General features: G+C 38.6%; 1 protein-coding gene and 1 pseudogene across 3 annotated transcripts in view; one reads left to right on the top strand and one right to left on the bottom strand.

Annotated features, from left to right (window-relative positions):
* ABCB7 (ATP binding cassette subfamily B member 7) overlaps window positions 1–26,581 on the bottom strand; it is a 311,206-nt gene that overhangs the window by 56,533 nt on the left and 228,092 nt on the right. The gene's annotated exons all lie outside the window — the stretch shown is intronic.
* LOC123796205 (large ribosomal subunit protein uL3-like) lies at window positions 1,080–26,060 on the top strand (annotated as a pseudogene).

Raw genomic sequence — 26,581 nt, 5'->3', positions numbered from 1 at the left:
CTGCATTAAAAGAAAAATAAACAGAAGGGAGAAGCATGCATGGCCAGGAGACTTATACAAGGTAAATTAAGGAGCCAAACATATGAATAATCAGAAAACTTTCAGGATTGTGGAGTATTTAGATAAACCTTTTACAAAAAAGTTTGCTGATCCCTGAACTAAGCCATCTGAGATTACCTCTAATTTTGATATTCCATACAACTATGAATTTATTAATTTAATAATGAATTTAATTTACAATAACTTACTAATTAATTTACAATTGCATCTTTTGTATAAACTTGCAACTTCTAATTTATGCGGTGACTTTTCTTTACAGACAACTTGGCATTTAATATTACTAGCAGAAGAAGGGTTTGTTTGTCATGTTTTATGAGTACAGTTAAGGGTAGCATCTGTAGATGGTTTGTTTTTTTTTAAATCATCATCATTAAAAATGTTTTAAGTGTGGTAAATGAACCTTTACAAATAGCAGTTGGAGACTCCTGTAATTAAAATCAGAAGAAAAACTGTTTGAGGATATTGATTTCTTATTCATTGGCATGACTTCTTGGAATACAGAAGTAAAATAGTACAATATACTAAAATGTCAACTATGAAAATTAATAAAGGGAAACCTCATTAAAATAGAGTCCAGAGGTTTAGCAGGGGAAGCTCTCATGCCACCACTCATACTCAATTGCAGACCAACAGGAAAAGACTGACCTTGCAGGTAGATACTACTTTACTACACCAGCAAGAGGAAGGAAAGCTTCCTCCTCCCTCAGCAACAGCACAGCCAATAAGAGACAGTCACAGCTCAGTCTATGAAAAGCCACTATACTTAGAACTCCCAATTTACTCCAATAAACTTTTTGTCTACAACGGCCTTCTAAACTTCCCAATTTCCTCTACGAAAGAGCACTTCTCTCCTTCGTTGGGTAGACTTGCCTATGGTTTTGTCATAGTTTGCTTGTCCTAGATTGGAATTATCTGCTATTCCTGAATAAACCCATCTTTTGCTGATAATAATAGGCCGTTTTATTTTTTAATGTTAACATTACTTGGTAGCCCTCATAGGGGCCCAAAGAAAACTTCCAATGACTCCAAGGTTGGTGAACAAACAGATGCTGGTACCCAGAGCTGATTGTGCTGTTTTCTTGAGGACTCTGATGTTTGAGGGTAAGTTTTCTCCTGGATTTAAAGCACTATGCCTTGTGTCTGAGCTCTCCAGGCTTTATTTGGGATCTGACTTAAGGCCTTGTTTTTTGTTTTTATCTGTAAGTATACTCCTTGGCTTTCAGTCTCACTCCTTTTCAGAATCAGAATATTCCTGAAGGAACTGTGCTAGCCTTTGGTCTAACTCCTTTTAGGAACCAGACTGTTCTTTTTGGAACTGTGTCATTTGGAAATGTGTAGGCTTTTGGTCTGACTCCTTCTTACGACTGGACTGTTCTGGTTAGTACTGTGCCTGTTGAAACTGTACTAGCCTTTAGTTGGGTCCTACCTGGGACTGGACTATTCCTACTGGAACTGAGTTGGTCTTTGGTCTGAGTCCTTCTGGAACCAGGCAGTTCCTGGAAAACCTCTAAAATCCCAGCCATCAGTCCACCTCCCCTTTCTGAGACTCCGGCCAGTTTTATGGTTAAAATCTATGGTCCCTTGGCATGCACATTTATAATTATGTGGGCCAACTTCGTCAAAAGTAATTTCTTTTTTTTCTTTCTTTTTTTTTTACTCTTTTAAGTTTTTATTTAAATTTCAGTTAACATACAATGTAATATTAGTTATAGGTGTACAATTTAGCATTAAACACTTATATACCACACCTGGTACTCCTCACAAGTGTACTCCCTAATTCCCGTCACCTATTTAACCCATCCCCCACCCACCTTCTTCTTGTAACCATCAGTTTGTTCCCTCTTGTTAAGAGTCTGTTTCCTGGTTTGCCTCTCTCTGTTTTCCCATTGCTTGTTTTGTTTCTTAAATTCCACATGTGAGTGAAATAATATGGTTATTTGCTTTCTCTGACTGACTTACTTCACTTAGCTTAATACTCTCTAGCTCTACTCATGTCCTAGCAAATGGCAAGATTTCATTTTTTGTGGTTGAGTAATATTCCATTGCACATATACACCACAGCTTCTTTATTTATTCATCACTCGATGGGCATTGAGGCTCTTAGCATAATTTGGCTATTGTAGATAATGCAGCTACAAACATTGGGGTGAATGTATTCCTTTGAATTAGTATTTTTGTGTTCCTTTGGTAAGTATCTACTAGTGCAATTACTGGATCAGGGGGTAGTTCTATTTTTAATTTTTTGAGGAATCACCATACTGTTTTCCGGAGTGGCTGCACCAGTTTGCATTCCCCTCCAAGAGGGCTACCTATTCATCACATCCTCACCAACACCTGTTGTTTCATGTGCTGTTAATTTTAGCCATTCTGCCAGGCGTGCAGTGATATCTCATTGTAGTTTTTTTCTTAACTTTTATTTTGCTATATTAGCCACCATAGAGTAGATCCTCAGTTTTTGATGCAATGTTCCATGATTTATTATTTGCATATAACACCAGCACTCCATGCAATATGTACTCTCCTTAATACCCATCACCAGCCTATCCCAATTGTTTTATTTTGTATTTTATTCACTATCTGGATTCTTTTTGTGTCTTCTTCAATGTCTTTCAAGAGTGATCTGTAGTTTCTAGAATATAGATCCTTTAAGTCTCTGGTTAAGTTAATTCTGAGATATCGTATGATTTTTGGTGCTATTGTAAATGGAATGGATTCCCTAATTTCTCTTTCTTCAGTCTCATTGTTCATGTACAGAAATGCAACTGATTTCTGAGCATTGATTTTGTATCCCACCACATTACTGAATTGCTCTATAAGTTCTAGTAGCTTGGGGTGGAGTCTTTTGAGTTTTCCATACAGAGTATCATGTCATCTGCGAAGAGAGACAGTTTGACTTCTTCTTTGCCAATTTGGATACCTTTTATTCCTTTTTGTCGTCTGATTGCTGTTGCAAGGACTTCTAGTACTTTGCTGAATAATAATGGCGAGAGTGGGCATCCTTGTCGTGTTCCTGATCTTATGGGAAAGGCTTCCAGCTTTTCCCCATTGAGAATGATATTTCCTGTAGGCTTTTCTTGGTGGTTTTTATGAAATTGAGGAATGTACCCTCTATCCGTACACTCTGAAGGGTTTTAATCAAGAAAGGATGCTGTATTTTGTCAAATGCTTTTTCTGCATCAATTGAGAGGTTCATACGGTTCTTGACTCTTTCTTGTTCATATGATCTATCACACTGATGGATTTGCGAATGTTGAACCACCCTTGCATCCCAGGGATGAATCCCACTTGGTCTTGATGGATAATCCTTTTAATGTACTGTTGGATCCTATTAGCTAGGATCTTGTTCAGAATTTTGGCGTCCATATTTATCAGGGAAACCAGTCTGTAATTCTCCTTTTTGATAGGGTCTTTGCCTGCCTTGAGGATCAAGGTAATACTGGCCTCATAGAATGAGTTTGTTAGTTTTCCTTCTGTTTCTATTTTTTGAAACAGCTTCAGGAGAATAGGTATTATTTCTTCTTTGAAGGTTTGGTAGAGTTCCCTGGGGAATCCGTCAGGCCCTGGACTCTTGTTTTTGGGGAGGTTTGTGATCACTGCTTCAATCTCTTCATAATTAATCTGCCTGTTTAAATCAATTTCTTCCTGTTTCAGTCTTGGTAGTTTATAGGTTTCCAGGAAGGCATCCATTTCTTCCAGGTTATTTAATTTATTGGCATAAAGCTGTTGATGAAAGTTTCTAATGATCCATCCTATTTCATTGGTGTTGGTTGTGACCTCTCCCCTTTCATTCCTAATTTTATTAATTTGGGTCCTTTCTCTATTCTTTTGAATAAATCTGGCCAGCAGCTTATCGATCTTATTTATTCTTTCAAAGAACCAGCTCCTAGTTCTCTTGATCTGCTCTACTGTGTTTCTGGTTTCTAATTCATTGATCTCTGCTCTAATCTTGATCAACTGCCTTCTTGTGCATGGGTTAGGCATGTTCTTCTGTTCCAGCTCCAGCTTCTTGAGGTGAGAATATAAAAACTGCATTTTAGATTTTTCTATTCTTTTGAGTGAGGCTTGAATGGCTATGTATTTTCCCCTTAGGACCGCCTTTGCAGTGTCCCATAGGTTTTGGACCATTGTGTTTTCATTTTCATTGGTCTCCATAAATTGTTTAAACTGATTTTTATTTCCTGGTTTACCCACTCATTCTTGAGCAGGATGGTTCTTAGTTTCCAAGTGTTTGAGTTTCTTCCAAATTTTTCCTTGTGATTGAGTTCCAATGTCAAAGCATTGTGGTCTGAGAATATTCAGGGAATAATCTCAGTCTTTTGATGTCGGTTGAGACCTGTTTTGTGACCCAGTATATGGTCTATTCTGGAGAAAGTTCCATGTGCATTCGAAAAGAACGAGTATTCTTGTTCTGGGGTGTAGTGTTCTATATATATCTATGAGGTCCATCCGGTCCAGTATGTCATTCAAAGCTCTTGTTTCTTTGTTGATTTTCTGCTTAGGTGATCTGTCTATTGCTGAGAGTGGAGTGTTGAGTTCCCCTACTATTAACGTATTATTGTCTATATGTCTCTTTATTCTGGTTAAGAGTTGGCTTGTGTATCCAGCTGCTCCCCTGTTGGGGGCATAGATATTTATAATTGTCATATCCACTTCCTGGATACACCCTTTAAGAATAATATAGGGTCCTTCTGTATCTCTAACTACAGGCTTTAGTTTAAAATCTAATCTGTGTGATATGAGAATTGCTACCCCAGCTTTCTGTTGAGGTCCATTGGCATGAAAAATGGTTTTCCATCCCTTCACTTTCAGTCTGGATGTATCTTTAAGTTCAAAATGAGTCTCTTGTAGACAGCAAATCGATGGGTCATGTCTTTTGATCCAATCTGCAAACCTGTGGTATTTTATGGGGGCATTTAGGTCATTCACATTGACAGTGATTATTGAGAGATATGATTTTAATGATGTTGTGTTGCCTGTGAAGTCTATGTTTCTATAGATTGTAAATTTCTGTTCTGTATCACTCGTGGGGCTTTTTTACTTTTATAGAACCCCTCTTAATATCTCATGTACAGCTGGTTTTGGTGGTTAGTTTCTGCCGATCCTGGAAGTTCATTATCTCTCCATCAATTCTGAATGACAGCCTTGCTGGATAAAGGATCCTGGGCTGCATGTTCTTCTCAGATAGAGCTTTGAAAATACCCTGCCAACCCTTCCTAGCCTGCCAAGTCTGTGTAGACAGGTCTGACGTTATTCTGATATTTTTCCCTCTGTACGTAAGGATTTTCTTCCCCCTGGCTGCTTTCAATACTGTATTGTTGGATCTAATATTTGCGAATGCACTATGACACGACGTGGTGTAGGTCTGTTCTCACTGACCTTGGGAGGGGTCCTCTCTGCCTCTTGGACACGGATGCTTGTTTTCTTTGCCAGATTAGGGAAGTTCTCAGCTACAATTTGTTCAAATATCTCTTCTAGACCTCTCTCTTTCTCCACCCCCTCAGGGATGCCAATGATTCTGACATTGGAACTTTTCATTGAGTCAGTAATCTCCCATAATCTACATTCTTGAGATTGGATTTTTTTGAGCCACGTTTCTGTTTTAGCTTTCTCTTCTACCACCCCATCCTCCAATTCACTAATTTGTTCTTCTGCCTCATTTACCCTGGCCATCAGAGCGTCTAGTTTAGACTGCATTTGATTCATAGCATTTTACATTTCTGCCAGATTTGCTCTCATTTCCGCCCTTAGAGATTCTATATTCTCGTTAATATTTTCGTTAATTTTTTTTTCAATCCTACACATCCTCTTGACCATTGTTACTCTGAACTCCATTTCTGACAATTTGGTTATATCCATATCCATCAGTTCTGTGGCAGAGACCACCGACTCATTATCTTTTTTTTGCTGGGGGGGATTTCTCTTCCTTGTCTTTCTGATGAGGAGAGGTTGTGGGGATGCCCAGAGCCCCAATTATTGAGCATAACCCTGGCAGTGTGCACTTATTTTATAGGGACCTTAGGGATGTGGCCTTCTGGATTTTTCAGCCTGCCTTCTGGGGGAGGGGCCTGCCACACTGATACTCAAGCAACCCTGTTTGGGTAGAGTCACCCTGTCCCCTGCAAGGGGGGATGGGGATGGGCACAATGTGTGCTGGAATTCTGGGCTTTTGTTCTCTGGCAGCTTTCCCTGGTGGTTTTCTGTGCCTCTTTGGAGAGTCAGAGCAGCAGTGGCCGTATCCTAACCTCTGTCTCAGAAATGAGAGATCACAGTTCACTCTCCACTGAGCTCTCTTGGCCACTTTAACTCTGTTTCTGTCGGTGCTGCTAAAAACCCTGCAGGGTCCTGGGTTGTATGTCCCACAGCCACTCTCCCAGCCCTCACTTCCAGGGCCAGCAAGTTTCTGTCCTTTGTGCTTCTAACACCGCCAGCCGCCCCCGGTTCCTGCAAGCGCTCCCGAGCTCCCTGTTTCAGTGAGGTTCACGTGCGCTCCAGAGCACCGGTTTTCAGTCTGGTCACACGCGCGTTCCCAGGCTCAGGGTCTCAGTCTGCTCTCTCATGGGTGCCGGTCTGCCAGTCCGGCCTGCTCCCCAGTGCAAGTGGCTACTGCTTCCCAGCACTCAAGTGCATCGGTTCCCTCCCCCTTCTGTTTATCTTCCGATATCTATGTGTGGATTCACAGCTCCCCACTTCATACCTCAATACTCAGCGCTGGAGATGTTCGTTTGTTGAGATCCAGATGTATCTTCCTGTGTCTCAGGCTGATTCCGTGGGTGTTTAGGATGGTCTGGTAGATATCCTGCTCGACTCAGGGGACCAGCTGAAGAAGTGGTCCCCTACTCTTCCGCCATCTTTTCTCCTCCTTGCAGAAAGTGTTCGCTTTTCTGTTCATAGAGTTTCTGCTACTCTTTTCTTCATTCTCCAGTTGTGTTCATAGGTATTCAGAATGGTTTGGTAGCTCTCTAGCTGAATTCCTGGGACCAGACGAACTTTAGGTCTCCTGCTCCTCCGCCATCTTGGAACCAGAAGCTTCATTGTAGTTTTGATTTGTAGTTTATCCCTGATGATAAGTGATGTTGAGCATCTTTTCATGTGTCTGTTGGCCATTGGGATGTCTTTTTTGGAAAAATGTCTGTTCATGTATTCTGCCCATTTTCTAACTACATTATGTTTTTTGAGTGTTGAGTTTGATAAGCTCTTTATATATTTTGGATATGAACCCTTAATCAGATATGTCATTTGCAGCTATCTTCTCCCATTCCATAGGTTGCCTTTTAGTTTTATTAACTGTTTCCTTCCCTGTGATGAAGCTTTTTATTTTGATAAAGTCCCAACAGTTTTTTGTTTTTGTTTCCCTTGCCTCAGGAGACATACTAGCAAGAAGTTGGTATGACCAATGTCAAAGAGGTTACTGCCTGTGTTCTCCTCCAGGATTTTGATGGTTTCCTGTCTCACATGTAGGTCTTTCATCCAGTTTGAATTTATTTTTGTGTTTGATTAAGTAAGTGGTCTAGTTTCATTCATCTGCATGTGGCTGTTCAGTTTCTCCCAACACAATTTGTTGGGGAGACTTTTTTCCATTGGATATTCTCTCCTGCTTTGTCAGAGATTAGTTGACCATATAGTTCTGGGTCCATTTCTGGGTTCTCTATTCTGTTTCACTGATCCATGTGTCTATTTTTGTGCCAGCATCATACCGGTTTGATCACTACAGCTTTGTAATATAAGTTGAAATCTGGAATTGTGATTTTTCCAGCTTTGCTTTTCTTTTCAAGGTTGCTTTGGCTATTCAGGGTCTTTTGTGGTTCCATACAAATTTTAGGATTGTTTGTTCTTGCTCTGTGAAAAACGCTGTTGGTATTTTTGTAAAGATTTATTTATTTATTTATTTATTTATTTATTTATTTATTTATTTGAGAGAGAGAGAGAGATAGGAGAGAGAGAGAGCATGAGTAGGGAGAGGGGCAGGGGAGAGGAAGTAATAGACTCCCTGATGAGCAAGGAGCCCGATGTGAGGCTCGATTCCAGGACCCTGGGATCATGACCTGAGCTGAAGGCAGACGCTTAACTGACTGAGCCACTCAGGTGTCCCTATTGGTATTTTTTCCCCTATCAGTATTTTGATAGAGATTGCTTTGGATAGTATAGACATTTTAACAATATTTGGTCTTCCAGTCCATGAGTAGGGAATGTCTTTCCATTTCTTTGTGTCATCTTCAATTTCTTTCATCAGTGTTTTATAGTTTTCAGAATACAGGTCTTTCATCTCTTTGGTTAGGTTTAATCCTAGGTATCTTATGGTTTTTGGTGCAATTATGAAGGGGACTGATTCCTTGATTTCTCTGTCTGCTACTTAATTAATAGGGTATAGAAATGAAACAGATCTCTGTACTTTGATTTTGTATCTTGCAACTTTACTGAATTCACGAATCAGTTCTAGCATTATTTTTCATGGAGTCTTTTAACCAAAAGCAATTTTGAAATTCAATTGCCATTATGGAAAACTTTCCAATCTCACCAAACTTGTTCCACTCAAAATCAAATTAGAAAACCATGGCTTCTCAAGAGAAAAGAGGAGGGGGGGGGAGACCGGGATGTTGATTTTAAATGGTACCTTGAGGTTTCCACATGTTTCAGGATTCTAAATTTCTTCTGCAAAATACCATTTCTAAGGTGCCTGGGTGCCTTAGTTGGTTAAGTATCTGCCTTCAGCTCAGGTCATGATCCCAGGGTCCTGGGATCAACCTCTGCATTGGGCTCCCTGCTCAGCAAGGAGTCTGCTCCTCCCTCTCTCTCTGCCCCTCTCCCTGCTTGTGTGCGTGCTCTCTCTCTCAAATAAATAAATAAATAAATAAATAAATAAATAAATAAATAAAATCTTCAAAAAATAAAAAAATACTGTTTCTAAATTAACTGAAGAAAACGAATGAAAGAAGTCAAAATGACTTGTGAGGCCTCCTTTTTTTCCTCCCCAGTCTTCTTTGTCTGTAGTCATGTGGTAGCCACGTTGTGCTAGGGCCCTGCCTCTGGCACCATTTCCTATATTCTCTCTGCCAAACTTTCCTTGTCTTCTGAATCTTTCCCCATTCCTCTCCCATTCCTCTCCTGAACCTACTGAAATCTGCCTTTTAAATTAGATCTTCTGAGGATTGAAATAAATATCAATTTTCTTATGTTCCCTGGAATAAGGGTGAATTGTACCATAGTTAGAGTTTCTTACAGTGACTGAGGGCCCCCATAGGTTTGCTAAAAATTTTAGGGTAGCTATTTCAGCTTATGAACCTGGTTTCTCAGATTTATACCAATTAGTCCCCATGTTTGTTGTGAGGATCAGCCCAAACATTGGATGAAACTAGCCAGAAGGGAACGTCCTGAAAGGGATTTAGAGAAACAAAGCCCTAACTTTTGGCAAGATGCTAGATCACTCACTGGAAATCTCCACAGAGCAATTATAGTAGCTTTTTCGAAGACTGCTGATTGGAACAAAATTCAGACTTGCACACAAAAGTCTCATGAACCTGTTCATTACTATTACAGTCAAATCCAAATCGACTTTTAAAGAAAATTCTGGTCTTCCTTTAGATGTTAAAACCACCTGGGTAGCATTTAACTCTATGTTTATTAATGGGCTGAATCAGGATTATTCTCTTTTGGTTAAAAGGGCCTGCTCATTTACATCCTAGATGAGCCACCTAAAAGAAAGACCATCAAAGTTCTCAATTTTTAACTTCAGCAAACAAAGGCCCCTAAACAAAACCAAAAGCCTTCTAATTTATGGTATTATTGGGAAGAACAAGGGCATTTAAAAAAAATAAAAGATTGTTACAAATTTAAGTGCTCCAGGCACCTTGAACCCTTTAACCAACCTTGCCAATGTCTTCCTAATTTACAATGATGGGGCTCTGAAGAACTACAGGTGTTCTTCCCAATCTTCCTTTTTAAATGGCTCAGAAAAACCACTCTCCAGATTGGAAATGAACCTCTCTCTTTGTCCTTATCGACACTGGAGCTACACTCTTAGTGCTTAACCCCACTGCTATAAAGCGGTCCCTGCTGTAGAGTACTAAAACAGTTCAAATAGTGGTGGTATCCAATAAACCTTAACAGATTCCTGTCTCTTAACCTATTCCCTTCTGCCTAGGCCCTTTGAGGGATATTCACCCTTTTTCTTCTTAGTTACTTCACCCCTATGCATTTATTGGGCCAAGATTGCATAGAAAATTATCATGCCAGAATTTTTCCCAAAAGGGGGAAACAATTCTATTATTCGACAGTAGTAACCAAAATAGCCAACCAGGGGAAATAAATGACTCTTCACCATCTTTTCTGTCCTCTGTCTCTGATGGCACTATAGCTGAATCTGGGGACACTGATCATTTATACCTGTTATATCAGCTACCATCCTCTTAATGGGCAAAATCCTCAATATCCTTCTGATATTGGCAGAATTGATAGTGTACCTCCAAGATTCAAATAAGTCACTCAAAATTTCTCTCCAGAATTAATCAGTGTTTATAAATAAAGAAGACCTTCAGGGCATCAAGCCCATGCTAGATTTTAAGTCCCAGGGTCTGCATTAGTCCCTGTAACACCTGTTTTACCTGTGAGAAAACCCAAGGCTGAGGATGGAGGTTTGTCTAGCAGCTCTGAATAATAAATAACATTGTTATCCTTTGGTACCCCATTGTTCCTAACCCCCTTACAATACTGATATATATTACCACTAAAAGAAAATTTTTCACTGTAATCAACTTATGCAGTGCATTTTTAGTATTTCAGTTGATTTAAGGGTAGCTGATATCTTTTTGTTTTCACTTGGGCAGTAATGCTCCAGGGTTTCACAGAGAGTCTGTCTTACTTTTAACAAACCTTACAAACTGATTTAAATGATAATAAAATTTTATATAGGCTTTACTTTGCTACAATATACAAATAATTTGCTTCTCTGCTCCCCCTTCTCAATCCTCTTCACAGGAAGATAGCATTCACCTGTTTAACTTTTGGCCTTAAAGGACATAAAGCCTCCAGAGAACAATTGCAGTTTACTAGTCTCAGGTTAGATACTGAAGGCATCAGATCTCAAAACAAGGACTACTTAATATTGACAGGTTAACTTTTGACTCCCTATGGCAATTTAGAAATAACTCCTCTAACCAATGCAGATTTTTCATGGTTTACTGATAGTTGTTATTTAAAGAACAAAAATGGTAAATATTGTATTGGGTGTGCTATTATAACTCCTTTTGAAGAGATTAGGTTGGCACCTTCACAGTTTGACTACTGCAGTTCAACAGACTGAATTATATACCCTTACTCAGGCTTCTTGTAGTTTAGCCAAAGGCAAAACTACAAACATTTATACCAATAGTTGGTGTGCCTTTGGGGGAGCTCGTGATTTTAAAATATTATGGAAACAATCAGATGCCCTTACCTTCAATGGGAACAATATTAGAAATGGTTCCTATATCCAAACATTTATTCGATGTCATACTCTTGTCAGCTGCTCTGGCTATTAACGTTCCTGGGCATTCCAGACTACACATCCTGGAGGCCAAACTAATCCACCTCAGTGATTTCCAACAAAAAATGTTGCTTTCAAGGATACCAATAGCCAAACCCCTGTCATTTTCCAAGGGGATATTCTCCCAAATTATAAGTTTTAGAAAAACTGAAAAGAGATACCCAAGAATTGGCCCCAAAAAGGGAAAAAATGGATATCTAATAATTGTTGGCTCAATAAAAAGAGAACTCTGGTTTGGACCAAATAACAATCCAGCCTACCAGACATTCTAAAAGTCCCACTATTTACAGCTGTATATGCATTAACCATTGATCTACTGACAAAATGATAGCAATATTGGTGGGCAAAAGTTAATAAGGCTGCAAGAGGTGTCTACTTTGCCTGTCCCGCCTGTTCAAACTGCAATCCAGGGAAACCTGTTTGTACAAATGGATTTCACACAGCTTCTCCATATCATGGATGTACATATGTTTTAGTCATGGTTTGTATGTTTTCTCATTGGACCTAAGCTTTCTCTTGTAGATGGGCCAATGCCTCTTCTGTTAGAAAAGATTATCCCTACCTATGGAACCCTTCTTGAACTCTATAGTGATTGGGGAACATAATTTACTGGTCAGGTGCTTCGACAAATCTGTGTTGTTTTGCCAGCATTACAACACTTTCATTGTGCATACCATCCTCAATCCTCAGAGTTAGTCACACTCATTAATGGCACCAGTAAGACTTAATTGACAAAATTTTTAGAGACTCTCCAAACTCTTTGGCCTAAAGCATGGTTGTTGGTCCTTCTAAATCTCAGATCCACCCCCTTGGGAACTCATAAACTCACAAATCCTTTAAGATAGTCAAAGGATGTCCACTGCATTTGGCCCCTGCCTCCTCTGACCCACATTTGAAATAAGGAGATATACTTCAATACTGTAAAGACTTAATTGTTTCTATTAAAAATAACCATGCTTTGGTAGAGCAATCTTTTGCACCCCAGGAGATGATGACTTTAAGCATCACACCTTGCAACCCGGAGATTTTGTCTGTTGGAAAAGACACCTCCATAAAGACTCCTTCCAGGGGCGTCTGGGTGGCTCGGTCATTAAGCATCTGCCTTTGGCTCAGGGCGTGGTCCCAGCATTCTGGGATCGAGCCCTACATCAGGCTCCTCCGCTGGGAGCCTGCTTCTTCCTCTCCCACTCCCCCTGCTTGTGTTCCCTCTCTTGCTGGCTCTCTGTCAAATAAATAAAATCTTAAAAAAAAAAAAGACTCCTTCCAACCTCACTGGAAAGGCCTCTTGGATTTATGTGACACATCTAAAAAAAAAAAAAAAGCACCAAACCCTGACTGAACCTGCACACTATGTAATGAACTGAAAGTAAAAACTTCCTGGAATTGAGGCAGATGACATCTGATGAGACAGCTTTCCCAAGCTATCTGGACTAGGCTTGTATACATTTTTCTCATGGTCACATCTTCTAGCTCTTTTGTGGAAAGAAAATGCTCTTGAATGCATTTCCCAAACTCTTACAAAAGGGGGAAACTTTTCCTATGATTACGGCCTTTTGGAAACAGCCTCATCATGGTCCTGTGACAGATTGATTTTTCACTTGTCTTTTCTGAAAGGTTGGAAGGTTCAGCGTTCACAAAAGTCTTTCTTTCATCTAAACTGTTGACTAACTTTGGATTCTTACCCAAATTCACGGTCTCTGAATTTACAGCCTTACAGACTGTACTATCAATAACACATATGGTTCTAAATATTTTTATCTTTTAAGATATAAATACTGTTTTAAATTTTTTTGAAGTTTTGCTGTTTTACAAAAAGGTCATCAGCTATTGCTTCATGTATATACCTGTACTGTATCTTCCCAAATGCACTCAGTTAATTCTTTCAGTGTGCTCCTGCAGTATTCACCATTTTGCTTTCATTGTTGCTTTAAGCAGAAACTTCTAAGAGGCATACACGACTACAGGTTCGCATTTATAGGGAGAAACTTTCTTCCCTAAGTTGTAATAAGTGCCAATCAATATTTCAATTGGCTACTTTCAGACCTAGAGTCTTGGTTTAGTACCATCATATATAACTTGGAATTGTTATGTTACTTACGTTTTGTATGATTAAGTTTTGTATTTTGTTGACTATTTAACATTTTTTATAGAAAAGATGTACCCAGTAAAGTGATGATGGGTTAGTGCATCAAAATGATCTCCCACACTTTATGCTAAGTGAAATAAGTCAAGTGGAGAAAGACAATTATATAGTTTCACTCATATGTGGAACATGAGGAATAGCACGGAGGACATTAGGGGAAGGAAGGGAAAACTGAAAGGGGGGGAAATCAGAGGGGGAGATGAACCTATGGACTCCAGGAACCAATCTGAGGGTTTCAGAGGGGAGGAGAGTGGGGGGACAGGTTAGCCTGGTATTAAGGAGGGCATGTATTGTAATAAACACTGGGTGTTATATGCAAATAATGAATCAGGAAACAGTACATCAAACACTAATGATGTACTGTATGGTGACTAACATAACAATAAAAAAAACCAGGAAGGTTGAAAGCTATAAAGTGATATTTGAAAAAAAAAATGATCTCCCACACTTACGACCTTGAGAAGACGTAGACTTTAGGTGGGAAGTCCCTGAGATTTTCTTCCTCCTAATCTTCCTTGTTACTCAAACGTGGTTTTAAGTGGTTTCCAAATACCGTGCACTTTCCCTCCGATTTAAGACATGACAGACATAAAAGGCTCTTCCTGGCACTGTGGGAAAAAAACCACTAAATATAAAGAACCTGACTATTGATCAGTGATGCTTTCAAAGAAAGATCTTGATCAAAAGGGGGAAAGGTGAAAATTAATAAAAGGAAATAGAGTTGGGAGGTTCAGCAGGGGGAGCTATCACACTCTACCACTCATAGTCAATTGCAGACCCAAGCGGAAGAGACTTTGGAAGAGACCTTGCCCCATGGACACTACTTTAGTACCCCGGAATGAAGAAGGAAGGCATCCTCCTAGCCCAGCATCATCTCAGCAACTATACTTAGAATTCCCAGTTTACTCCAATAAACTTTTTATTTATAAACAGTCTTCCCAACTTCTCATTTTCCTCTGTAAAAGAGCATTCCTCTCCTTTGTTCGGTGGACTTGCCTAAGGTTTTGTTATATCTTGCTTTCCCTAGATTTGAATTCTCTGCTATTCCTGAATAAACCCATCTTTTGCTGATAGAATAATGGGCAGTTTTACTTTTTAAGGTTAACACAGCATATGTACAAAAGACATCTTGTGTCGTGAGCCACATGACAACACAGGATGTAGTCAATATACTTAACCATGTACGCATTAGCAGTCACTTCCCATTCCTCCACAACACAGTCCTATCCCTAGGCACCATTAATCTACCTTCTGTCTCTATAGATTTGCATGTTCTAGAGTGGAAGCATACAATATATGGGATCCATATGTAACATGGATCAGTACTTCATTTTTATTGCCATGTAATATTCCATGATATGGATATAAAATATTTTATTTATCCATTCATCAGTTGGTGGGCATTTAGATTGCTTACATATTTGGGTTGTTATGAATGATGTTAATATCTAGGAGTGGTATTTGAGGAACTATCAGACTGTTTTCCAAAATAGCTGCACCATTTTACATTCTTACCAGCAATGTAGGAAGGTTCAAATTTCTCCACATCCTTGCCAGCAAACTCATTTTGTCTTATTTATTATACCCCTCCAGTGAGTGTGAAGTGGTATCTCCCTGTGGTTTTGATTTGCACTTCCCTAATGGCAAATAATGTTGAGCAATGTTTCATGTGCTTATTGGATATTTGTATGTCTTCTCTGGAAAATTTCCATTCAGATCTTCTGCCCATTTTTAAATGGGTTATTAGTTTTTTTGTTATTGAGTTGTAATTGTATTTATATATTCTGGATACAGTTTCTATATATTATTGAAAAATATTTTCTCCCATTCTAAAGCTCTTTTCACTTTTAAAAAAAATTATTTTTATTATTTATTTATACTGTTATGTTCCATTAACCAACATATAGTACATCATTAGTTTTTCATGTAATGTTCAATGATTCATTACTTGTGAATAACACCCAGTGCACATCACAACAACACACAATCTCCTTCATACCCATCACCAAGTTATCCCATCCCCCACCCCCTCCCTTCTGAAACCCTCAGCCACTTTTCCTGGAGTCATGAAATTCATATGGTTTGTCCCCCTCTCTGATTTCTACCCATTCCGTTTTCCTGACCTTCCCCTGTAGTCCTCCATGCTATTCCTTAGGTTCCATATACGAGTGAAACCATATGATGATTGTCTTTCTCTGTTTGACTTATTTCACTTAGCATAATACCCTCCAGTTCCATATGTGTTGATGCAAATGACAGGCATTCATCCTTTCTGATGGGTGTTGAGTTTGAGAAGTTCTTTATAGATCTTGGATACTAGCCCTTTACCTGTTATGTCATTTGCAGCTATCTTCTCCTGTTCCGTAGGTTGCATTTTACTTTTGTAGACTGTTTCCTCTGCTGTGCAGAAACTTTTTATCTTGAAGTCCCAGTAGTTCACTTTTCCTTTTGTTTCCCTTGTCTTTGGAAAGATGTCTAGCAAGAAGTTGCTGCGGCCAAGGTCAGAGAGGGGCTGCCTGTGTTCTCAAGGATTTTGATGGAGTGCTGTCTCACACTGAGGTCTTCCATTCATTTTGAGTTTATCTTTGTGTATGGTGTAAGAGAATGGTCCAGTTTCATTCTTCTGTATGTGGCTGCCCAAATTTTCCAGCACCATTTATTGAAGAGACTTTTTCTGTTGGATTTTCTTTCCTGTTTTGTTGAAGATCAGTTGCCCGTAGAGTTAAGGGTCCATTTCTGGGTTCTCTATCCTGTTCCATTGATCTATGTGTCTGCTATTATGCCCATACCAAAATGTCTTGATGATTACAGCTTTGTAATATACCTTGAATACTGGCATTGTGATGCCACCAGCTTTGGTTTTCTTTTTCAATCTTAATCCGGCTATTCGGGGTCTTTTCTGGTTCCATACGAATTTTAGGATTATTTGTTCCAGCTCTGTGCAAAATGTCAATGATATTTTGATAGAGATCGCATTGAATGTGTAGATTGCACCTGTAGCATAGAGATTTTCACAATATTTATTTTTATTCCTCCAATCCATGAGCATGGAATGCCTTTCCAGTCCTTTGTGTCTTACTCAATTTCATTTGTAAGTGTTCTATACTTTTCAGAGTACAGATCCTTTGCATCTTTGGTTAGGTTTATTCCTAGGTATCTTATGGTTTTGGGTGCAATTGTAAATGGGATGGATTCCTTAATTTCTCTTTCTTCTGCCTTATTGTTAGTGTATAGAAATGCAACTGATTTCTGTGTATTGATTTTGTATCCTGCCACGATGCTGAATTGCTGTATCAGTTCTAGCAAATTTGGGGTGGAGTCTTTTGGGTTTTCCACATATCATGTCATCTGCAAAGAGTGAGAGTTTGACCTCTTCTTTACCAATTTGAATGCCTTTTATTTCTTTTCATTGTCTGATTGCTGAGGCTAGGACTTCTAGTAATATGTTGAACAACAATGGTGAGAGTGGGCATCACTGTCGTGTTATTGACCTTAGGGGGAAAGCTCTCAGTTTTTCCCCATTGAGAATCATATTCACTGTGGGCTTTTTGTAGATGGCTTTTATGATATTGAGGTATGTTCCCTGTATCTCTACAGTGTAGAGAGTTTTAATCAAGAAAGAATGCTGTATTTTGTCAAATGCTTTTTTCTGCATCCATTGAGAGGATCATATGGTTCTTGTTTTTTCTTTTATTAATGTACTGTATCACATTTAGTAATTTTCGAATGTTGAACCATCTTTGCAGCCCAACAATAAATCCCACTTGGTCGTGGTGAATAGTCCTTTTAATGTACTGTCAGATCCTATTGGCTAGTATCTTGGTGGGAATTTTGGCATCTATGTTCGTCAGGGATATTGGTATGTCATTCTCTTTTTTGATGAGGTCTTTGTCTGGTTTGGGGATTAGGGTAATGCTAGTCTCATAGAATGAGTTTGGAAGTTTTCCTTCCATTTCTATTTTTTTTTTAAATAGCTTCAGTAGAATAGGGATTATTTCTTCTTTAAATGTTTGGTAGAATTCCCCTGGGAAGCCATCCAGCCTTGGACTCTTGTTTTTGGGAGATGTTTGACTACTACTTCAATTTCCTTGCTGGTTATGAGTCTGTTCAGATTTTTCTATTTCTTCCTGTTTCAGTTGTGGTAGTTTATAAGTTTCCAGAAATGTATCCATTTCTTCCAGATTACTATTTGTTGGCATTTAGTTGCTTATGATCTGTTCTTAAAATTGTATTTCCTTGGTGTTGGTTGTGATCTCTCCCCTCTCATTCATGATTTTATTAATTTGGATTCTTTCTCTTTTCTTTTTGATAAGTCTGGCTAGATGTTTATCAATCTTATTCTTTCAAAGAACCAGCTTCTAGTTTCATTGATCTATTCTACTATTCTCATTTCTATTTCATTGATTTCTGCTCTAATCTTTATTATTTCTCTTCTCCTGCTTGGTTTAGACTTTACTTGCTGTCCTTTCTCCAGCTCTTTAGGTGTAAGGTTAGCTTGTGTATTTGAATTTTTTCTAATTTTTTGAGAAGCTTGTATTGCAATGTACTTCCCTCTTAGGACCACCTTTGCTCTATCCCAAAGGTTTTGAACATTTTCATTTTAGTTTCCATGAAGTTTTTATATTCTTCTTGAATTTCCTGCTTGACTCATTCATTCTTTAGTAGGATGTTCTTTAATCTCCAATTGTTTGAGTTCCTTCCAAATTTCCAGTTGTGATTGAGTTCAAGTTTCAAAGCATTGTGGTATGAAAATATGCAGGGAATAATCCCAATCTTTTGGTATTGGTTGAGACCTGATTTGTGACCCAGTATGTGATCGATTCTGGAGAAAGTCCATGTGCACTCAAGAAGAATGTGTACTTTGTTGCTTTAGGATAGAATGTTCTGTATATGTCTGTGAAGTCTGACTGGTCCAGTGTGTCATTCAAAGCTCTTGCTTCCTTGTTGATCTGCTTAGATGATCTGTCCATTGCTGTATGTGGGGGTGTTGATGTCCCCTACTATTACTGTATTTTATAAATGTGTTTCTGTAATATGGTTATTAATTGGTTGTTATAATTGGCTGCTCCCAAATTAGGAGCATAAATATTTATAATTGTTAGATCTTCTTGTTGGGTAGACACTTTAAGTATGATATAGTGTCCCTCTTCATCTCTTATGACAGTTTTTGGTTTAAAATCTAATTTGTCTGATATGAGGATTGCTACCCCAGCTTTCTTTTGAAGTCCATTAGCATGATAAATGATTCTCCACCCCCTCACTTTCAGTCTGGAGGTGTCTTTAGGTTCAAAATGAATCTCTTGCACAAAGCATATGGATGGGTCTTGCTTTTTTTATTGAATCTGATATTCTGTATCTTTTTATTGGAGCACGTAGCCCATTTACATTCAGAGTAACTATCGAAGATATGAATTTAGTGTCATTATATTACCTGTAAAGTCCCTGTTCCTATAGATTGTCTCTGTTTCTTTCTGGTTTATGTTACCCTTGGGCTCTCTCTTCACTTATAGGATCCCCTTTAATATTTCTTGCAGGGCTGGCTTCATGATCACATATTCTTTCAGTTTCTGTCTGTCCTGGAAGCTCTTTATCTCTCCTTCCATTCTGAATGACAGCTTTGCTGGATAAAGTATTCTTAGCTGCATGTTTTTCTCATTTAGTACCCTGAATATATTATGCCAGCCTCTTCTGGCCTGCCAGGTTTCTGTGGATAGGTCTGATGCCAGTCTAATATTCCTATCCCTGTAGGTTAGGAACCTCTTGTCTTGAGCTGCTTTCAGGATTTTCTCTTTATCTCTGAAATTTGCAAGCTTCACTATTATATGTTTGGGTGTTGATCTATTTTTTATTAATTTTGGGAGGGCTCCTCTCTGTCTCTTGGATATGAATGCCTGTTTCCTTCTCCAGTTTCAGGCAGTTCTCAGCTATGATTTGCTCAAATATACCTTCTGACCCTCTCTTTCTTCTACTTTGGGCATCCCAATAATTCTGATAGTGTTTCATTTTATGGCATCCCTGATTTCTTTTTTTTATAATAATATTTTTTTATTATGTTAGTCACCATATAGTACATCCCTGGTTTTTGATGTAAAGTTCCATGATTCATTAGTTGCGTATAACACCCAGTGCACCATGCAATACGTGCCCTCCTTACTACCCATCACCAGCCTGTCCCATTCCCCCACCCCCCTCCCCTCTGAAACCCTCAGTTTGTTTCTCAGAGTCCATAGTCTCTCAGAAGGGGGAATGAAGCAACACTGATTTCTTGAAGTCTCCCCTTGTGGTCCACTAGTTTTTCTCTCTTTTCCTCGGCTTCCTTACTTTCCTTCAACTTGTCTTCTGTCCCTCTCTCTTCTGCCTCATTTACCCTAGCTGTTACAGTATCCAATTTAGACTGCATCTCAGAGCATTTTTAATTTTGGCCTGATTAGATCTCATTTCTGCACTAAGAGGTTCTCTAGTGTTTTTTATGCTTTTTTCAAGTCCAGCTAGTAACTTTATAATTTTTATCCTGAATTCCAGTTCTGACATTTTACTTATATGCATATTGATTAGATCTGTGGTGGAGTATTACCTCTGGTTCTTTTTTTTGTTGTGAATTCCTCCTTCTAGTAATTTTGTCCAGAAAAGAATGGATGAACAAGTGAGCACTATCAAAAATATCAACCACAACCCAAGTGAAATATCCAAAGAGGTCATAAACCAGAAAAGAAAAGAAAAGAAAAGAAAGAAAAGAAAAGAAAAGAAAAGAAAAGAAAAGAAAAGAAAAAAAAGAAAAGAGAAGAAAAAGAAAAAAGTAAAGAAAGGTGGTGGGAGAGAATATAATCTTACAGGGTGGACAAAACAGGGTGGTCCACTTGGTCCTGATTGTATTTTGGTCTGTGTGTTAGAAGACACTAAATCCCAAAATTGTAAAGAAAGCAGGTTTTATATATATATATATATATCTATATATCTATATATATAGATATATAGATATAGATATATAGATATATAGATATATGAAAGGAAGCCAAAAGTGAAGAATATATTTATAAAATGTGAATGTAAAAACTGAAAGTTAAAAAAGACTTAAAAACAAAGAGTTGATAAAACAAGAACCTAGTTGAAAGGGGGAAAGAAAAGAAGTGGAAATTTTTAAACTGAAGGATAAAGGAATCATGAGAGAAAAAAAAAACTTTGAATTTTATATATTATTTTCCCCTAGCACTGGAGTTTTACAGTCCTGTGTGGTCCGTAAACTTGCTGTTCACCTGTTCTTCCAGGTGGTCTTCTGGGGGAGGGGTCTGCTGCCGTGCTTCTCAGGTGTCTTTGCTTGGGCAGAGTTGTACTGCCCCTTGTCAGGGGTCTGGGCTCAATGTAATCTGTTTTTAGTTGCTCTGTGTGGCTTCTGTTCCCTGAAGGCTTTCCACACCTCTTTAGAGGATCAAAATGAAAATGGCCATGCCTAATCTCCAGGCCCAGAGTGGAAAGATCACAGTCCCCTCTTCAGTAAACCCTTAGGAATAAATGGTCTTCACTTTTGTGTGTGCCAAAGTCTGAAGACTCCTGTGGTGTGTACCCACACATATCCTCCCAGGGGAAGGAGAAGGGTCCTGCACTTCTACACTTTGTAGGGCCCTGGCATGGAGAGCAGTTCTGATCATGGTGTACCTGCTCCTCCCTCCACCATTTATCTTTTGATATATCCCCTCAGAATCACTTCTCTGCACATCCTACCTTGCAAAAAGTGGTCGCTTTTCTACTTGTAGTGTTCCAGGTATTTTTTTCTTACATCTTGGGTTGAATTCATGGGTGATCAGAATGATTTGATAGTTATGTAGCTAAATTCAAGGGACCAATTGAAACGAGGTGCCCTACTCTTCCACCATCTTACCTCCCCTCCCTCTTCAGAGTCTTTTGCAGTTTTTTTTTTAACCTGTAAAATTGGCAGCGATGTCTTTCATTCCTTTTTTTTTTTTTCACTTATTTGAGTCTTCACTATTTTGTTACTGGTCAGTCTAGTTTAAAAATTTAATTTTGTTAATCTTTCCAAAGAATCAACTTGTGGCTTTGTTAATTTTTTCTACTGATTTTGTATTCTCTATTTCACTGCTTTACGCTCCAAATTTTCTTTCTGCTAGCTTTTGGTTCACTTTGCTCTTCTTTTTCTAGTTTCCTAAGGCAGAAGTTTATGTTACTGATTTGAGATATTCCTTCTCTTGAAATATAGGGATTTATAGCTATAAAATTCCCTTGAATGACACTGTTAGCTGCATTCCATACATTTCTGTTTTTCCATTTTCATTCGTCTCCAAATATTTTCTAGTTTCCCCTTGTGATTTCTTCTTTGACCCATATTTAAAGTGAGTTAATTTCCTTCCAAAGTCTCCATGTTTTCCTCCTCTATTACTGATTTCTAATATTTTTTTTACTGTGGCCAGAGAACATGTTTTGTATGATTTGAATCTTTTAAAAATTTATTGACACTTGTTTTTTGGCCTAGCATTTGGTCTATCCTGAAGAATGTTCCATGTGCACTTAGGCAGAAAGTGTATTCTGTTTAAGTCTTCTATTTCCTTGATCTTTTGCCTAGTTGTTCTATCCATTATTGAAAGAGGCCTTGAAATTATTGTTGAATTGTCTATTTCTCCCTTCAGTTCTGTCAGTTTTTGTTTCATGCATTTTGATAGGTTCTTAGGTGCATATGTTTTAAATTGTCATATCTTCCTGAGAGATTGAATTTCTACTCATTATGAAATATACCTTTTTATCTCTAGTAGCATTTATTGGTTTTAAAGTTTATTTTTTCTGATATTAGTTTAGGCGCTTCAACACTTCTATGGTTAATTCTTGCAGAATATATATATTTCCCATCCTTTTAAAAAAAGATTTATTTATTTGAGAGAGAGAGTGGGGGGAGGGGAAGAGGGGGAGAATCTTTAAGCAGACTCCCTGCTGAACACGGAGCCAGATATGGTGCTCAATCTCACAACCCATGAGATCATGACCTGAGCCAAAACCAAGAGTTAGACACTGACTGAGCCACCCAGGCACCCTTCCCATCCTTTATTTTCAACCTATTTGTATCTTTGAATATGAAGTGCTTCTCCTATAGACAGGATACCTGTTGGATCAATTTGGCTTTTGATTTTTAAATTCAATCTTACAATCTCTATTGCTACATCTTTCACTTTAATTTTTTTTCTTTTTTTTAATATTTTTTATTATATTATGTTAGTCACCATACAATACATCCCTGGTTCTTGATGTAAAGTTCTTCTATATGCCTCATGTCTTTTTTTTTTCTATTCCTACTTTATTGCCTTCTTGTATTAAGTGGATATGTTCTAGTGTAACATTTTGATCCCTTTAATATTTTCAGTATATTTCTTACAGTTACTTTCTTAGTGGTTGTTCTAGGGATTAAAATATACATCCTAACTTCTCAGAATTTACTTCATATTTCCACTGATTAGTTCCGGTGAAGTATATAACCTTTACTTCTATATAGCTCCTTTCCACACCACCTTTTTATATTATTGTTGTATGTATTATATCTATATGTTACATTTATATGTGTATCAAACTCAACAATACATAGTTAAAACTATTAGTTTATATGATCTTATATCTTTCCAAACATCTAAGAGAAGGGCAGGTGTATATTCATAGATTTTGTTATATTAATCATTGTATATACCATTTCTGGCTCTCTTCATTCATTCTGTGGGTTCTGGCTATCACCTAGCTTCATTTCCAAGAATTACTTTCATTACTCCAAGACAGCTTTGTATCCACTCCCAACAAAAGAATACATATTGCTTCATGTGGTTGTTTTCTAAGTCAACTTAAGTGAAGTTTTAAAATTTTCTTGCTCTACTGGCAGCATTCTGTGGCAGAATATCTCATAGGAAATTCTCTATTCCCAGGTATGGGTCCCTGGGCTTCTTGCCCCAGAAATGCAGTAGCTGGCACCATGGAAGGTGACAAGCTTCCCCAAGGATGACTCTTCCAAGCCTATCCACCTTACAGCTTTCCTCGGCTACAAGGCTGGCATGACTCACATTGTGTGAGAGGTCAGCAGGCCAGGATCCAAAGTGAAAAAGAAGGAAATTGTGGAGGATGCAACCATTGTGGAGGCACCATCCATGGTGGTGGGCACCATGGGCTATGAAGAAACCATTCAAGGTCTCTGTACTTTTAAGACCATCTTTGGGACGCCTGGGTGGCTCAGTCGGTTTAATGTCTGCCTTCAGCTCAGGTCATAATCCTAGAGTCCTGGGATCGAGTCCTGTGTCGGGCTACTTGCTGAGCGGGGAGCCTGCTTCTCCCTCTGCCTGCCACTCCCTGTGCTTGTGCTCTGTCTCTCTGACAAATAAAAAATATTTTAAAAAGACCATCTTTGCTGAACACATCCATGATATAAGTGCAAAAGGCACTTCTATAAGAACTGGGGTAAGTCTAAGAAGGCCTTCAATCAAATACTGCAAGTGGCAGGATAACAACGGCAAGCAGCAGCTAGAGGACTTCAACAGCATGAAGTATGGCCAAATCATCCACGTCATCACCCACACCTAGATGCCCCTGCTTCCTCTATGCCAGAAGAAAGCCCATCTTATGGAGATCCAGGTGAATAGAGGCATAGTGGCTGAGAAGCTGGACTAGGCCTCCGAGAGCATGGAACAGCAGGTGTTTGTGAACCAAGTGTTTGGGCAGGATGAGATGATAGATGTCATTAGTGTCACCAAGGGCAAAGGTTACAAAGAGGTCACCAGCCACTGGCACACCAAGAAGCTAACCTGCAAAACCCACCAGGGACTGTGCAAGGTGGGCTGTATTGGGGCATGGCATCCTGCCCAAGTGGCCTTCTCCATGGCATGGGCTGGGCAGAAAGGCTACCATCACTGCACTGAGATCAACAAGAAGATCTACAAGATTGGCCAGAGCTACCTCATCAAAGATGGCAAACTGATCAAGAACAATGCTTCCACTGATTATGATCTGACAAGAGCATAAACCCTCTGAGTCAGCTTTGTCCACTATGATGAAGTGACCAATGACTTTGTCATGCATAAAGGCTGTGTTGATAACCAAGAAGCAAGTGCTTACTCTCCACAAGTTGTTGCTTGTGCAGATCAAATGGCAGGCCCTGGAGATTGACCTTAAGTTCATTGACACCACCTCCAAGTTTGGCCATGACTGATTCCAGACTGTGGAGGATAAGAAAGAATTCATGGGACCACTTATGAAAGACCAAATTGCAAGAAGCTGCTGCTTAATGTCAGGAGCAGATTGTGCAACTGGTGGGGATCTCAATAAACATTATTTTTCAGTGGAAAAAAAATTCTCCTAAAACAAAGAAGAAACACGCAATTATACTGTCTTTTACTAAGTATCTACGTGTGACTTTATTGGTGCTCTGGTGTGTGTGTGTGTGTGTGTGTGTGTGTGTGTATTTGAATTACTGTCTGGTGTCACCTGCTTTTTGCCTGAATAATTCCTTTGTACTTCTTGCAATAGAGATTTACTAGCAATGCATTTTCTTTTTACTTATATGATAACATCTTTATTTCACCTTCATTTTTGAATGATAGTTTTGGATATAATATTCTTGATTGATAGTTTTTTATTTAAAAACATTTTTAAGGGTTTTTATTTGTCAGAGAGTGAGCATAAGCACAAGCAGGGGGGCCTGATGCGGGGCCTGATCCCAACACCCTGGGTTCATGACCTGAGCCAAAGGTAGACACTTAACCAACTGAGCCACCCAGGCATCCCTTGATTGATAGTTTTTTAAATTTCGGCAATTTGAATATGCGATCCCTGTCTTCTGGCTTTCACTGTTTATGAGAAACCTCACCTGTTAATCATATTGGGGTTTCCCTATATGTGAGGAGTCTTTTATCTATCTCTTACTGCTTTTACAATTTTCTCCTTATCTTTAGCTTTGAACATCTGTGTTTTTCCTAAATGGTGTCTGTTGAGCCTTTTTGACGTGTTATATTTTTCATCAAATTTAGATGTTTCCATTCATCTCTTTGAATATTTTTTCCTGCTCCTTTCCTCTCCTCTGCTTACAGTTTGAATACGTTGGTATTTTCAATGGTGTCCTACATTTCTCTTGAAGACATTTTTCATTTTTGTCTCTGTTCTTCAGATTGCATAATCTCTTGATTTATATTCAAGTTTGAGGACTCTTTGGCCAGCTCAAATATACTATTGAGTTCCTCTAGTAAATTTCTCATTTCAGTTACTGTACTTCTCAACTTCAGAATTTCCATTCAGTTCTTTTAAAGTAATTTCTATTTCTTTATTGATAAATCTTTATATGCTATAGTTACCATCCAGGCCCCTTAAAGCACTATTTACTGCCTGTTTTTCCTGTGTATGCATGATACTTTCCTGTTTCTTTGCATTTCTTAAAATCTTTTGTTATAAAGCAGACATTGTATTATAGTATCTTATAGCAACTCTGGATAATGATCCTTCTCCTATAAGGAATCAGCATTTGCTTGGTTATTTCCCCTGCAGCATGCAGCATGATGTTACCTATCTTTTAGTCTAGCCACCTAAGGGTTCTCTCTGGGTCGGTATAATGCACTTATTGGCGGGATTTTTACCCTTTACCATTGGATGTGTATGTGCTTGGAGGCTGCTATTTCAGGGAGTATTCTTTTGACCCACGTTCAGCGAGGGACTAGTAATTGGGAGTTTCCTTCTCTGCTCTGGGAGGGCACAGTTTTAGACATATACATAGTCTTCCAGATTGCCAAGGAGTGTGATTTTATTTTTAAGCCTGTGTTCCTAATAGTCACCTCTAGATCAGAACAATTTATTATTCAGTGTTTGGTCAAGTTCCTTGTGCCAGCAAAGCTTTT

Source organism: Ursus americanus, chromosome X (assembly GCF_024610735.1).
Source record: "Ursus americanus isolate L20-20 chromosome X, mUrsAme1.1.p, whole genome shotgun sequence".
In the NCBI taxonomy this organism is placed as follows: domain Eukaryota; kingdom Metazoa; phylum Chordata; class Mammalia; order Carnivora; family Ursidae; genus Ursus; species Ursus americanus.
This window is presented reverse-complemented; position numbering and strand designations above follow the sequence as displayed.